The 16,456-nt window shown below is 53.2% G+C and overlaps 1 protein-coding gene across 19 annotated transcripts in view; it reads right to left on the reverse strand.

Annotated features, from left to right (window-relative positions):
• The window catches only part of MYO9B (myosin IXB), an 89,202-nt gene extending 72,753 nt beyond the window's left edge, over positions 1-16,449 (reverse strand). For all 19 annotated transcript variants that reach the window (XM_082623052.1, XM_082623049.1, XM_082623043.1 and 16 more), the window contains exon 1: positions 16,362-16,449. The gene's annotated coding sequence lies outside the window, so the exon portion shown is untranslated. The remainder of the gene's footprint in view (positions 1-16,361) is intronic.
• Between the last annotated feature and the right edge of the window lie 7 nt (positions 16,450-16,456).

Genomic DNA, 16,456 nt, shown 5'->3' on the forward strand with positions numbered 1-16,456 from the left:
TCACGAGGGGGCCCACTGTGTGCCACCCAAGCGTGGCTGAAGATACAAAGATGAACCAGACCTTGGCTCAAAGCCCAGTGGGAGAAGCTAATATGCAAACAAATATGAGAGAATATCAACCATGAGCATGAGAAGTTACTGTTCCCAAGAGCCAGAGAAGGCTTTAGGGGAATGGTAACATCTAAGAGGGGTTCTGAGGGATGAAGAGGAGTTCACAACGAAGCTCTGCCCATTCATGTACATATTGTCCACAGCTGCCTTCGTTATATCAGCATAAGTGAATAGTGACGACACAGATTAGTAACCTTAAGACCTGGAAAGTTGCACATACTTATTTTCCAGTCTTTTATAGAAACAGTATGCAGATCTCTGCCCTGGACAGAAGCATGACTCAGAGGCTGAGATGATCTGGGTTCTGGGAAACTGAGTCCCACAGCAGTGTTAGGAGGGTGGGGGGCGGGTGAGGCTGAACAAAACCAGACATTATGAAGCTGCTACAAACAGGTAGGTAGGTAGTGGCAACAGGTAGGAAGGTTGGGGGAGATGGGAGTATTTAATTTTCTAAACTTTCCTCCAAATTATTAAGTAACTTTGGTATATTTCCTTCCAGTTTAATAGATGTTACATGTTTTAATAAAACCTGAATTGCTCTTACTGTGGTATGTTGGTACAGATGAACATTTCTCCGTGCCATGAAATACGCTTTGAAACATGATTTCTGAGTCCTTGGACGCACATCTTCGTGTCCATGTCTGAGCCTTTCCTTGGGATCAGTTCACTCATGTAGAATTAGCAGATAAATGGATGTGAACACTGGTAAGTGTCTTTACTCAAAAAGCCACAGTATCCTGCAGAAAAATTCTATGAAACGGTGGGGCTCATCTACTCTGGAAACACTCTGGCAGTTTCTTTAAAAGATAATTATACGCCTAGCATGTGACCCACTCCTAGGACTTAAGAGAAATGAAGCAGATGTTCATACAGAGATTGTACATGAATGTTCTTTTTTTCTAAAATTAATTAATTTATGGCTGCGTTGGGTCTTTGTTGCTGCACGTGGGCTTTCTCTAGTTGCGGTGAGCGGGGGCTACTCTTCGTTGCAGTGCGCGGGCTTCTCACTGTGGTGGCTTCTCTTGTTGTGGAGCACGGGCTCTAGGCACGTGGGCTTCAGTAGTTGTGGCTCACGGGCTCTAGAGCGCAGGCTCAGCAGTTATGGTGCACAGGCTTAGTTGCTCTGCGGCACCTGGGATCTTCCTGGACCAGGGCTTGAACCTGAGTCCCCTGCATTGGCAGGCGGATTCTTAACCACTGCACCACCAGGGAAGTCCCTACATGAATGTTCTTAATGGCATTGTTTTTAAAAGTCCCAGACTAGAAACAACCTGAACGTACACAAACCGGTGAATGGATGAATAAACCAGCCATACGATGGAACATGACTCAGCTGTGAGAAGGGACACAACCCAAACCTCACAACAGCATGGAACAACATGGAACAATCTCAGAATCTGTGTGCTGAGTGAAAGACAGAAGATGAAAAAGAGTACCTATAGACCCAGCAATTCCACTCCTAGGTATGGACCCAAAAGACTTGAAAGACAGGGATTCAAACAGATACTTGGACACACACGTTCACAGCAACCCTATTCACAATAGCCAAAAGGTGGAAACAACCCAAATTTCCATCAGCTGATGAATGGATGAACAGAATGTGGTCCATCTACTCAATGGAATGTTACTGATTCATGCTACAATGTGGATGGACTCTGAAAACATTATGCTGAATGAAAGAAGACAGAGACCAAAGGCCACATGTTGTATGAGCCCATTTATATGAAATGTCCAGAACAGGCAAATCCATAGAAATAGAAGTAGACCAGTGGTTCCCAGGGTCTGGGAAGTGAAGAGGTGGGGGAATGGGGAGAGACTCCTGATGGACACAGGGTTTCCTTTTGGGGTGATGGAAAAGTTCTGGAGCTAGATAGAGGTGATGGTTGCAAAACATTACAAATATGCTAAATACCATTGAATTGTTCACTTTAAGTGGTTAATTTAATGTTATACAAATTTCATCCCAATAAAATTTTCAAGAGTACATATTATATGATTCCACATACAGGTGACCCTTGAACAACATGGGTTTGAACTCCGTGGGTTGACTTATACGCAGATTTTTTTCACTAAATATGTACTTTAGTACTACATAATCTGTGGTTGGTTGAACCCCAGGATGGAGAGCCACAGATATGGAGAGCCAACTGTAAAGTTATACACGGATTTTAAAAAAATTTTTTTTAAATATTTATTTATTTGGCTGCGACTGGTCTTAGCTGCAGCACACACTATCTTTTTTTTTTTTTTTTTTTTTTTTCCAATTGCGGCATGTGGGATCTTTTTTAGTTGCTGCACGCAGGCTCTTAGTTGGCATGCAGGATCTAGTTCCCTGACCAGGGATTGATCCCGGGCCCCCTGCAATGGGAGCATGGAGTCTTAACCGCTGGACCACCAGGGAAGTCCTTATACATGGATTTTTGACTGCGTGTGTATATGAAGGTCAGCGTCCTCAACCCCTGTGTTGTTCAAGGGTCAACTGTACGTAAATTTCTAAAACGTGTAAACTAATTAGAGACAGAAAACTGATCGCTGGCTCCTTGGAGGAGGGGGACAGGGCGGGAGGACAAAGGGGTCAGGGAGATTTTTTGGGTGATGGATGTGCTCACTATCTTGATGGTGGTCGTGGGCTCCTGGGTGCTTGCATGTGTCACAACTCATCCAATCACACACTTCAAATAAGTGCTATTTATAGTGTATTGATTACACCCAATAAAGCTGTTTAAAACAAAGCATGTGGATTATGAAAGGACCCAATTCCCCAGGAGTACAACTTTAAAAAACCTCTTGCTTTCTTTTCAAAGTGCCCAATCCTCGAGCCCAGCCACCGAGTTCCTCGGATGCCACTGCAAGGAAACGGCTGGGAATCTATGAACTTGTCTGTGTTCAGAGGTGCCAGGTGGTGCCGCTCACCTGATCGTCCCCCCAGAAACTATGAGAGCTAACTGCAGGATGTTCCTGGGCAGCCCCACAAGGCTGTGGAGGGTGGGTAGTTTATGCGCTTCCAAGCCTGGTGAGAGAGGCAGGAGCCCAAACTGTAGATCTGCACCTTAATCACGGCCACATGAACGCACGTGTGTGCTTGTGAACATACATGTACGAATGTGAGCACACGTGCAGACACGGACACGTGTGACTGAATACACACTCTCATACGACCGTGCTCACACACGCATGCACACAAACGTGGACACACAAGCACGAACAGAATTTCCTTTGAACACACCCACACTCACGTGCATGCACACACACACGTGCGCGCAGACCCAGGGCTTCAGGCAGAGCCTGAACCTCTGTGACACGCACTCGTGGAGACACGGCTCACGAGCGCTACAACTTCTGGGGGCACGTTCCAGCTCAAGGATCAGGGGCTTTGGATGGTCTCACGCCCAAGCTGCCTGGATGCAGGCGGCAGAAAGGTCACAGGGATGCACCTGCTTTCTCCTCCCAAGGGACACCGAGCTGGGCTGAGTAAGAAGCCATCAGGGCCCAACCACGTGATCTTGCTCGCGGGGCCTCTGTCACCTGCCCTGACAAGGGTCTGGTTGACGCTTGGACAGGCTGTGTGGCCCGCTGAGCTGTGTGCTGCCCCACATCCTCCAAGGCTTGCTGATCATGAGGCACCCTTGGAGCCCACGGGGGACTTTTACAGCTCTGGGCCCCTTGGTGGGAGGAGCAGGGGACTCTATACTCTTGAGACTGGGGGCCATGGGGGCAGTCACAGGTTCAGCCAATGCACACCCCACCCCCAGGCCAGGAGGAAGTACTAACAGATAAGCCTTACTCAAGGGGCCTGCTGACTGCTGGAGCTGCACGGAATGGGCCGGCCAAGGAGGAGGGGTGGGGCAGGGTGGACACCAGCTGGGGGCCCTCACAGGAGTCCCCTCAGGGCCCACCTGACCCACCCTGCAGCAGCTGCCCCTCCAGCCATCATAGCCCACCCAGGCCCAAAATCTGCATCCTGGGAAACTCCACCCCTGCACCTGCCTGTGGGGCCCTCCCCACACCCAGCCAGCCTCACCTGGTCCTGCTCCCCAGGGAGCCTGCACTCTCCTCTCAGAGCGGCTCCCTTTTCCCCCTTCCCGGGGGAGGACCCTCCCACTGAAATAGCTCATGGGCCTGAAAACCGGTGACACTAGTAAATTCTTCTCCAGCCCAGGGTTGAGCTCCCTCCTGGCTTCCACGCAGCCTGGAGCCGGTCCTTCCTGCTCGCACCCGTCCCTCGGTCCGCTATGCCCCCATGCAGTAGAAACCACTGCTCCCCTCTCCAGAGATGCCACCAAGCTCCTGCCAATCATGCCTTTCCTGGTCCTGCTCACTTGCTCTGCAGCCGTGGGGACCAGCTGTCACCTGGACCTGCCCCTGGAGCCCATCCACTCTGTTGCACTCCCCCATCAGGGGCTAAGCTCGCGCCCACCCCACCTCCAGCCCCAAACACCCAGGGGGGTTGCTCCCTGCTCCTCCCACTGACCACATCCTGTCTGCTATCCCCAGAACAGTCTTCTCTTCTCACCAGGAGGTCAGGAGGGCCCCTGAGGGACCCCTGTCTCCATCCTCTGGGTCACTGCAGGGCAGCGCCTGGAAGCATTGGTCTAGGTGTGGGTGTCCCAACACAGAGCCCCTGGGGGACTCCCTCTGGCCAGCCCTCAGCCCCTGGCCATCAAGGCCCATATAGCACAGCCCCCCACTGGTAGACTGGCTGTTGCAGGAAGCAGTTCTTGGACATACTCTGGCTGTTCCCCACCCAGCCAGGCCCAGGCCTGCAGGCCCCCTCCAGTCACAGAGAAGCTGCCCAAAGCCCTCAACCCACAGGGGGAAGTCTGCTTCCCCCAGCCCGGGCTGCAGCCCCATGAGACACTGACCAGGCCATCACCACGGGCCTGGCACCCTGCCCTCCCCTTCCCTCCCCTGCATCTCAGACGGGGGCCGGCCCCACACTGTTGCCTCCTTCCAGTGCCATCCATGTCCCCTGTCCTCGTCCTCAGGTTGGAATGCCCCTCGGGCCCCTCCACCAGATCCCAGGCAGCTCTGTTCCCAATGCGGATGTACCCTCTTAGACCCAGAGACTCCTCATTCTACAGGTGGCACCACTTGAACCTAAACAATGGGCTGATCTGATCCACTCTACATCCTCACTATGAAGGCCCCTGACCCCTTCTGCCAAAGTGACTTCCGGAGAGGCCCACCCAAGTGAGAGGTCTGCCTGGAGCAGCCTGAGAAGTGCTGCCTCAAAGCATCCTCACTGGCACCGAGGATCAATATTTTTCTCAACCCATGGCCATCAGTGGGCACAAAAGAGCATTTTGTCACTTATAATCCTCTGTCAGGCTGGGTTTTTTGAGAATTCACTGTATTCAGTAACGATTTTTCTGTTTCTGGAAGCTGTTCATGTCAGTTGCCCTTTTTTTCCCACTGAACCATGCCTACCTAGCTCATTGATTTGGAGGCGCTCTTTGTATAGGAACGGTATTAACTCTTTGCGACATCTGATGAATCTAATTCATACAGATTTACTTTTGCGTATGGTGTTTTTTGATACAAATACTACATTTCCCAGGCAGTCAGATCTGTGGGTCATTTCTTTCATGATGTCTATCGCACATTCCCCTCCTAGAGCTGATGAACATGGAACCACACTCTGTATTCCTCTCCCTCCCTGGACTTACTCTTTACATTTCAGTCTTTATCCATCTGGAAATTATACTGGAGGGTGTGAGAGTTTCCTAGGGCTGCTGTGACAGAGTACTATAAACCAGGTGGCTTAAAACAAGAGAAATGTACTGTCTTGCATTTCTGGATGAGTCCAAAATCAAGGTGTGGGCAGGGATGGCTCCTTCTGGAGGCTCTGAGGATGAAACCGCCCCATGACTCTCCTGGCTTCCGGTGACCCTTGGCTTGTAGGTGCATCACTCCGATTTCCTGGCCCAACATCACATGGAGGCCTTCTCTGTCTCTGTGTCCTCCCCTCTTCTTATAAAGACACCAGTTATTGGATTCAGGATGAAGCCACCTTGAGATCTTTACATCCGCAGACACCTTATTTCTAATCAAGGTCACGTTCTGAGGTTCCGGGTGGCATGAATTTTGGGGGACACCAGTCAACCTGGTACAGTGTGGGAAGTGCAAGGAGAATCCAGATGGTTTCCAAAGAGTGAAGCAATTGTTTTAATGCTTTTTATTAAAGAATCTGTCTCTCCCCAGACCAGGGAGGCTCCTTCGTTAAAAATCATACATTAAGTTATGTTACACACGCGGGTCTGCCTCTGGGCTGTTGATACCTGCGTGGTGCCACACTGTGATTACCACAGCTTCAGGAGATGTCCTTAAACAGTGACATCTCTCTTGGAGGAGCGCAGATGTTTTCTCTGGCTTCTAAGCACGCCTTCCTCACGGAGTCTTAACAGAGCCTGAGACCTGGAAGCCAGTCATGTTGTGGCTTAAGGTCCTTTCCACAAGTGGATGTGAAACCTGCACCCCAAGAATCCCCAGACTGTGTGTGGAATGAAAGGAAGCAGGCCTGGGACTGAGGAACTGGGGGCCCTGGGTCCCCAGGGGGGATAGCTCGGCGAAGTGGCAATTGCGTGCTGCGGCCGTGTGTTGGGGGCAGCAGGTCCGGAAAACCCGTGTGTCTGTCTTTGAGCTAAACCGCCTCTTCAAATGCCCCGAAGTTAAAATGCCTGTTCTGCCTTCTGACTAATGCTCACAGAAGCACACGCAATGTGAACAGGAAGCAATACCCGTCCCTAAACTGATAGGATCCGTCTACCTGGAACTCACTGGAGAACTATGCCCTCATCACAAAATGGAAACCAATCTGGCAGACTATAAAATTCCTGTATGAAAGAGCCAAAAAGGTGGAAGGGAAATGCCCATCAAAGGATGAGTGGATATGGGACTTCCCTGCTGGTCCAGTGGTTAAGACTCCAAGCTCCCAATGCAGGGAGCCCGGGTTCGACCCCTGGTCAGGGAGCTAGATCCCACAGGCATGCTGCAACTAAGAGTTCCCATGCCGCAACTAAGAGATCCCACATGCCGCAAAGAAGATCCTGCACGTGGCAACAAAGATCCTGAGTGCCACCACTAAGACCCGGAGCAGCCAAAAAAAAAAAAAAAAAAGGATGAGTGGATAAACAAAATATGGCCCACCCACCCAGTGGAATATTACTCAGCCATAAAAAGGAATGAAGTGCTGACACACCCTACAACGTGGATGAACCTCCAAAACATCATGCTGAGTGAAAAAAGCCAGATACCAAGTATGATCCCATTGACATGAAACGTCCAGAATAAGCAAATCCACAGAGACAGAAGGCAGATTAGTGGTTGCCAGGGGCTGGGGGAGGGGGAATGGGAGAGACTGTTGATGGGGACAGGGTTTCCTTTTGGGGTGATGGAAATGTTCTGGAACTAGATAGAGGTGGTGGCTGCACATCACTGTGAATCTCAATGTTACTAATGGCCAATCTTTTGTGCACGATAAAATGAATTCCTGCTGAAAAACCTGAACGTTGAAAAATTAAAAAGGCTTTTGCAAACGCCATACTGGTGTCCTTTCAGCGCTTGGAGGGGATGTGAGCCTCAGTTCAGGGCCTTTCTCTCATGCTCTCAGAGAAAGGAGGCACAGGGAAGAAGGGGAGGCAACCAAATTTCGGCCCTCGGGGTGAGTGGACAAATGTGAATGAGCCGCACGCAAGGCCCGGCCAAGGTCTCATGCGTGAAAAAGTGAGGTCTGTCGATCAGCTTGGCGAATGATTTGGAATTGACTGGAAAATAAGGAGGACGGGGGCCTCCAAAAAGTGTAGCATAGCCGCTTTGTTTATATAAGGCCATAATTTGAAGCCACATGTTTATTGGATGAAATCATCCTCAAGTTAAAAGGAGAAGGCCGGCGTTATAGCAGAATCAGTTAGGAAACACCATTTAGAAGTCAGCGTGTTTCCACTTTTCCATACGTGTTTCCTTGAGCCTGTTGGGATTTTTTAAGGAAATGATCACATGAAGTTATTGGAAAGATGGACATGCTGAGAAATAGCTACAGAAGAAGTATGTTTCTCAGTCTTGGCAGCTCAGAGCTGGAGAACAGTTTAGGGTTTAGGTTGGGTGAGGGGGGGATGTGGCCACAGGCCACAGAACGTCCGGAGCCCCCAGAAGCTGGAAGGGGCAAGGAAGGGTCTCCCCCCGGAGTCTCTGGAGAGTCACGGCCCTACTGATGCCTTGGTTTTGGACTTCTGGCCTCCAGAGCTGCAACGGAATCAATTTCTATTGTTTAAGCTACTCAGTTTGTGGTACCAATTTACGGCAGCCCCAGGACACGAATCCAGGGGTCTGGTGCAGAAGATACTGGATGCTCTGATTGAGGCTATGGTCAGGAACGGCCACCACCTCTCTTTTGCCTTACTTAAATATCCCTGGAGAAGCCCATCCCAAACACCCTCTCATGACTGTCCCTTACTTCCCTAATTCGTCCCCCTAGGCCTTCCAGTCTGGCCCAACCGGTCTGAGTCCTAGAGAAAGCTATTCCTCCAGGCAAGTGCTGGGGCAGCCTGGTCCATTCACCTGTCCCTGAGGCTGATCCCTCTCCTTCGGGTCAGCGGCTATGTCCCCAACGAGGCTGTCTTCTTTCAAAGTCTGTCCAGTCAACGAATGTGTCTGCACTGCCCACACCCCACCCCAGGCCAGGCCAGGCTGGCAGCAAAATAGAGTAAGAATGTGGCAGTGTCTGGCCTTCAGGAAACTTGACAAATCAACCCACCAGAGAAGAGGCTTTTCCAACAGCAATAGTGCTTTGGACAGGAAAAATGCAGTGTGTTCATGCAGCAGCTCTCAACGGGGTGGGAATTGGGGCGGGCAATTCTGCCCTACCCCATGGGACAGTTGGCAATGGCTGGAGACATATTTGGTTGTCACCACTGGGGGGGGAGGGGAGGTACTTCTGGCATCTGGTGGGTGGAGGCCAGGGATGCTGCTCAACGCCCTACAATGTGCAGGACAGGCCCCCACAGCAGAGAATGATCTGGCCCTGGACGTCAGCAGTGCCGTCATGGGGACAGAAACTGACCAGAGCAGGGTGGTCACTTTGGATTAACCAGGAGGCAGGGAGGCGCTCAGAGGAGATAGCTGCCGAGGCCTGCGCAGTGAGACGGGATGGACGGGCTGAGCTTGGCGATGGCGGCCCAGGCGAGGGCGGTGAGCGCCATGGGCAGGGGCAGCTGGGGCTGGCCTCAGAACAAGGGGACCAGTGTGGCCGGCAGGAGGGGGAAGGGCCGAGGTCAGGAAGGTCAGATCCCACAGGGCCTTGTGAACGTGGGAAGGAGTCCGGATTTTCATGCAAGTCTGATGGGGAACCCTGGCTAGTTGGAGACAGGGAGGACCGAGACATGAGTGACATCAGGAAGGGATCAGCCAAGCCTAGTGTGGCAAGCAGACCGGGGTGGGGGGCAGGTATTCGGCGGCTCCTGCAGGTGTGGGTTGGGGGGACTGATGGTGGTTTGGGTCAGGCCCATGGGACACAGGTAGGTTCCAGTTACAAGGGGAAGGCAGAGCCGCAAGGCCCTGTGGGGGGCTGGGCTCCGGGTCCTTCCCTGTTGACCGGTAGGCTCATAAAGACATAGAAAGTAGCCTGGGAAGTGGGTCTGGGTGGGCAGAGGAGAACCCTTTGGGACCCTTCTCTCCAATGACACGGTCCACCTGTCATCATGCCCTGGTGGAAAGCCACCTTGAGAACCTCATACAGGCAGAGCTGCGGTGACAACACACAAAAGCCCTGCCTGAGATCAGATTGAGCAGCTCCTGGAGAACAAGGGAACGCCGCTTGGCTTTTAAAGGCAGTTCAGATCCCCGGGTAGGGCTCTGGAGGCTGCTGTGCCAGCCCGGTCACCGGGGGCTGGGTGTGACTCTTCTCCTAGGGGACACCTGGCAATGCCTGGAGACAGTTTTGGTTGTGGCAACTTGGGGGGCGGGTGCTACTGGCATCTGGTGGGTGGAGGCCAGGGACGCTACTCAACACCCTACAATGCACAGGACGGTCCCCACCACAGAGCATGATCCAGCCCCAGACGTCACCAATGCCAAGGCTGAGAAAGCATGCTTTAAATGAATAAGAAAAATGTTTGCACACTTCAGGGTCTCCCCAGGGCCTCACAGGCACACAAGATGTTAGCATGATTCCAAGCCCATGTTCACCTGACTACACAATATTTAGAAGGAGGGGTCAAGAGAGGGAGCTGGGGGCTTCCCTGGTGGCGCAGTGGTTGAGAGTCCGCCTGCCGATGCAGGGGACACGGGTTCGTGCCCCTGTCCGGGAGGATCCCACATGCCGCGGAGCGGCTGGGCCCGTGAGCCATGGCTGCTGAGCCTGCACGTCCGGAGCCTGTGCTCCGCAGCGGGAGAGGCCACAACAGAGAGAGGCCCGCGTACCGCACAAAAAAAAAAAAAAAAAAAAAGAGAGGGAGCTGGCCTTGTGGGGTGACTGCCCCAGCTGTTGGGGCCTAGGGCCACCTGCCCCCGTTCAGGTCACTTTCTCCACTCCAGATACCCTGTTCCTTAGCTTCCCCACCTTCATCCTCTCCTCTCCCCGCTAAACCAGGGGGCAGACTCCCTTGAGACCACCAGGAGGAAAGGGACCAGCCCCTGAGGGTCTAAGGGCCAGCCTATGCTCTTACACTTTCTTTGTGTCATGCATTCTGAAAAACAGCATCTCCGTGTGACAACCAAGGACTCTTGGTGATCTTCCCAAGCAGTGGCCTTGGACCCTGGCATGCTTGCCAGGAAATGAAAGCCCCAGGTGCGCCCCCAGGATCTGAGAAGCAAAATCTCAAAGTCTCCTCTGGGATCACCAGGTTCCATCCACCCTCGAATGGGATGGAGAGGCTCTGAGAGATGAGTAGGAAGATCGTGGCAAAGCCCCGGGCGGTCCTGATGCTGACACGGTCCTGCTTTCGTTTGAGAGGAAGCAGCAGCAGCAGGAGCAGTGGCCTTGGAGGCACATGACCACGCCAGGGCTCTTGGGCCTTCCTCTTCCTCCGTTAGCCAGCTCAAGCCAGGCCCAGGTTCCTGTTCCAAGCTCGCTGGTGCCGGGTACTTCACGGCCCTCACAGGGCTGATAAACTGACTTCCGTGGACATGACTGCTAGCCGGACATCTGTGCTCTGAGCAGAGAGATGAGGGCTATTCCCGCTCCCTCAGTATCCTTGAGAGCCAAATCTGCACCTGGCTTGTTGACGCTTTTTGCGGAATGACCTTCAGATTTTCCAGAAACTTCTTTTGTCTCATCACCTGTGGCAGCAGCCGGTCCCAAAGTCACTTTGTTCCATGAATGGGTTGTTTTTGGACTCCCCTCTTGACCCTGGCAATACTGAGGACACGGACCCCCGTACACCCCAATTATAAACCTTGGCCGGCCCCTGGGCGGGCACACACTGCCTCCCAGGCCTGGCTCTAAACACACCCCTTGTAAAGTCCCATGAGGTCTGCTCCTCCCAAGTCCTGTTCTTGCCCCTCTATTGTCACCCCAAGTATAAGGATCTGTGCAAGGTCTGGAAAATTCCCTAACAGGGCACTTCCAAAGGTGACATGGCCAACCTGCCTATCTACCCTAAAATGTTAATTTAAATGAATGAGACAAAACTAAACGAACTTATTCTCTATAAGTACCATTATTTATTGAAAATTCCCTCACTAAATAAAAATGAAATCTGTCTCTTACCCAGTGTTACAGCCTGAATTGTGTGCCCGCCCCCTACCCCCCCCAATTCATTATGTTGAAGTCCTACTTCCCAGGACCTGAGACTGTGACTGTATTTGGAGACAGGGCCTTTAAAGAGGTGATTCATTCAAAAGGAGGTCATTAGGGTGGGCCCTGATCCAAAGGGACAATCGGACACGGACTCACACAGAAGTAAGGTGTAGACTCACACAGAGGTGAAGACTCAGGGAGAAGACAGCCGTTGAGAAGCCAAGGAGGGAGGCCTGAATGCATCCTTCCCCCGTGGCCTTTGGAAGGAACCAACCCTGCCCACACCCTGATTTGGACTTCTGGCCCCCAGATCCATGAGACAATACATTTCTGTTGCTTAAGCCACCTAGCCTGTGGTACTTTGCTACAGCAGTCCCAGGAAACTTGCACACGCGGCAGTGACCGTCATGAAATGCTTGGAGCTGGCTTCCCTCTCGCACACACAACCCTAAGAAACGGGACAGAGCTGGGATGTAAACGAATGAGTCAGACCAGGACAGCTTATTCATTGCTCCGACTAAGCCACAGGCTGAACCCTTGAATCACTACTTTATTTATCATCGGGACTCGGGCTCAGAGTCTCAACGAGGAAATGACTAGAACCCAAACTCATCGGCTGAGTTTTTGAGACATGCCTAATCTCCAAGGCCCTTTCTGGGCCAACATGAAAAAAAGCAAAGAGGTGAAGTGATGGGCTCTGCACCTCGGCCGGCAGTGCGCTGGCTTGTCGGGGACCCGGCGGTGCTCAGACAGAGCCCTTTGTTCTGTCCCTCCGTCTCCGGGACGAGGGCAGAGAGAAGGGCCTGTCTTGCTCGGCGGGGAGGCCGAGCAGGGGCTGCCTGGCACAGTTGGTTGGGGATGCTGGGTGCACAAAGGGCTGGCGGATGGGGACTGGGGGGAGGGCAGCATCCAGAAGGGGTCAGACGGCCCCAGAATGTGCGGTTTCCTCCCCTGAAGTTAAAGCAGCAATGTCATGGCCGGGGAACAAGCAGAGGAGGACACATGAACAGCAAAACTTAGTCTGTGCTTGAGGACGGACTGGCGTCTGGAGCCAAGAGGGCAAATGGGAGAAGATAACATGGCTACAAGAGCCACAGTGATCTGGGGCTACCTCCAAAGTAGCTCTTTGAGAGGAGAATCTGATACCTCTAATCTCGGAAGAAAAGCAACAATTTGTTCCGAGACAAGGACGGTTCCTGCAGAAATCCAGGTCAGTGGGAAGACAAAGAAGAGACAGACAATGGCATCTGCTGTGCCAGCGAGTGATGACGGCCCCAGCTCACCTCCTCTTCCTCCTCTGCTGAACATTCTCGGGGCACGTTCTCTAACTCCCCCTCAGTCCATTCCCAGTGGTGTCTCCTTTTTATCAGGACTCCAGATTAAGAACCGAGTGGATGGCAGAATTCAATTGCTGGCCTCTTTTCCCCACGCCTGCCCTTGGCAGCAATATGCTGGGAGCCCAACAAACACCAAAGACCCACTGAGGCAATGGTGGGCCTGGAGCGGGAACCAGATTTTACTAAAGAGCAGTGCTCCTGTCCCCCAGGGGACACACGGCCATGTCTGGGGACATTTTTGGTTGTCACAACTTGGGGTGGGTGTGTACTATTGGCATCTCGTGTGTGAAGGCCAGGGATGCTGCTCGACATCCTATAATGCACGGGGTGGCCCCACAGCAAAGAATGACCCGGCCCCAGATGTCAATGGTGCTGCAGTTGAGAAACTGCTCTAGCAATTTGGTCTTCGCCAAAGTGAGGTTACTAATGATCCTTCGTACTTCTAGAAAGCACAGGGAGCCATCTCTGAAGTCGTCACCTGCCTGAGCCTAGTTTCTATACCGAGAAAATAGGAACTGCAATCCCCTTGCTGCTGGTTGGCAGAATAAAAGAGTTGGGTATAAAAGCATCTATCACAGAAGATGCTCAATAAAGAGCTGCACATGGACGTGCTTATGTGGTTCCCTCTTCCCCACCTGGTTTAACACCTCTGTATCCTTCAAGGCTTGGCTTAGGGCCAGCCACCTCTCCTGAGGAAACTTGCTGGAATCCCCCATGCCCTGAAGCTTCTGCTGGTCGTTCCTGATTCTCTCCCCACAACTTCTTGTGCCACCTCTGTTGCTGCACTGACCAACTACTCTGAACTCCATTATTCCTGCTGGGGAGGGTGGCCCACTAGAATGTCCCTCCCCCAGGGCACAAGGGCTCATCTCTGCCCCTGGGACCCAGCCCACAGCATCTTGCATGATCAGCCCTTGCTTCACTGAACTCTGGGTCCACCCAAGACACACAACTTCAGGGAGACAAGGAAAGGGAAGCGGCAAGTTAACAAGCCTCTGTTGGGGATAGAAGATGGATCCTACAGTGAAACAGAATGGGGAGATTCCCAAGTCCCCACCTGCTTCACCAAGTCACAGGCCTGGACCTGAGGGAGGGTCTCACCCAGGGATTTCCAGCCAGAAGGATGCAGCTGAAACCCTGGGAACAGGTATGATGTACAAAAGCACATTTGGCACTGCAATTTCCCACGTGAAAGATAAGGAAGCAGTAAGATAACCATATTCGGATATAAACTGTAGGACAGAAAGCCCAACAAAAGTGGGATCACTGCGGTGGGGATTCACCTGTTGGGGGCTGCATAAAACTAGACAGGGCTGTGTGCTGGAGACACCAAGGTTGGGTTTCAAAAGTTGCAGAACACTGATTAGGCCAATCCATTCATTTTTCAAGTAAAGAAACAGACAAAGAGACTTGACGGAGGTTAGGACCCCCAACACAAGACCCTCCAAGAGAGCCTGCCTGGCCACGCTCCTGGAGGAAGGAGACAACAGCAGGGCTGTGGAACCAGAAGATTCTGGTCCAGTTCATGGTGGGGGGGGGGAGGGGGGGTGTCCCAGCCAGGGTAGGCCCACACTCAGAACCTGCATGAGGCATGACTGTGGGCTGTAATCATGTGTTCTGGGGCAAGCGCGGCTGAGAGTCTCGCTTACGGAAGCTTCCATAAGGGCCAGAACATTCTGGAAGTGAACAGGGTGGTTATCTTTCTGTGGCCCTCTTTACATTCAAGCTATCCAGACTCGTGTCCTGAACGCACTATAAACCCAGGCTCCCTGGCCCTTCTAGCAGGTCCCAGACAAGGATCCCCAGGGTCGGGAAAGAAGAGAAATTAATGCTGATCAAAACGGTTTAGAGCAAGGCCCTCCCCAGAGCCAGGCCCATCAGACAACTTTCCAGCTGCCCATGTCACCTCCCACTGCTCCTGGATGACTTAAGCGTTTGGAGACTCCAAGACCAGAACACACCTCAGAAGGTAGGAGCTGGGACCCTCCAACTGTAAGGCACAATGTCCCCACCAGCTCCCATCTCAGACAAAGAGGTGTGGGAGAGGTTTTCCCTGAAAGACTCCTGGCCTACAAGGCGCCTGCCTGTGGCTACCGTGCCTCTCCCAGGCTGAGCTCACAGCCACCGGGGGACAGATTTCCTGTATGTCGTTTTACCCATTTAAGTCCAAGGATGCAACTCGGAGGAGGTGGTGACAGCCTAGCACATGCGGCTGTGTGCGCACCCACCCCCGCCCCCTCTGAAACCCAGTTCCGGCCCCATAGCTGGGGTGGGGGGGGGCCCAAGAGCTCCTTCCTTGCTCCCTAGAACCCCCAGGCACTAGCCAGTCCGCTCTTAGGAGGACAGTGTTGGGTTTTCAAGTCCTGAATACCGCCCAGAAGGCGCTGAAACTAGCCTGGGTCACCCAGCAGTTGGGGGTGAAGTCAGGGATAAGATGAATCAAGAGGGTAAGACGGGCCCCCAAATCTCCATGGTCTGCACCCCAATGTCTGAACGGGGCCATTCTAGCCCTTTCCTTTCCTCCCCTCCTCCCCAGGCTCTCCCTGGACCAGACCTCACTTCTTGCCATGGCTTCTATCCCCCTTCTGCCTCCCCTCCCATCCCCCATTTCCCCTCTTACCAATTCGGCCGGCCACCGCACCAGTGGGTTCAGAGCCCCTCACATTTACTGAGCTCCCACTGAGTCCCAGGCGCTGCCCTCCCTCAGGCACCATTCCTCTACCTCTTCACCGTAGGCAGACGCCCCCAGGCCGTCCTGCACCGTTTCCCCCCAATCGCACCCCGGCTGTTCCCCCACCGGCCTTGCTCCTCTCAACCCCCAGCCTGGGCCTCTCAACCCCGCCTCCTTGCTTCTCCCCCTCCCAGCCCCGTTTCCTGCGACCCCCCAACTACCACTTAAGCCACGTCCTCTTCAGAGAAGCTGCTCAAAGCCACAAGATCTGCCTCCACACCCGCCCAAAAACTCCCTCACCAGGCCCATCACATCAACTTTCTCCTTCATCGTCCCGTTCCCACTCCGTCTCCTGCAAACTCTCCACGACCCCCAAGCTCGTTCCCGCCTCCTCGACCCCTGCTTTCGCGCCCCCCCCGACTAACCCTTAGCCCCGTCCCTCTACAAGGCAGCCCGCCGATGAGAGCTTCGAGATCAAACACTCGACCCGCGGCCGCCCGGCACTCACCTGGGCCTTGGCCGCCGCGCACCGCCGGTCCCGGCCCGGGTCCCCGCCCGGCAGCCAGCCCGCTGCTCTTCGGGCGCTCCGCCCCACCGCGCCCG

Source organism: Mesoplodon mirus (assembly GCF_964341445.2).
Source record: "Mesoplodon mirus genome assembly, chromosome: 5".
NCBI classification, from domain to species: Eukaryota; Metazoa; Chordata; class Mammalia; order Artiodactyla; family Ziphiidae; genus Mesoplodon; species Mesoplodon mirus.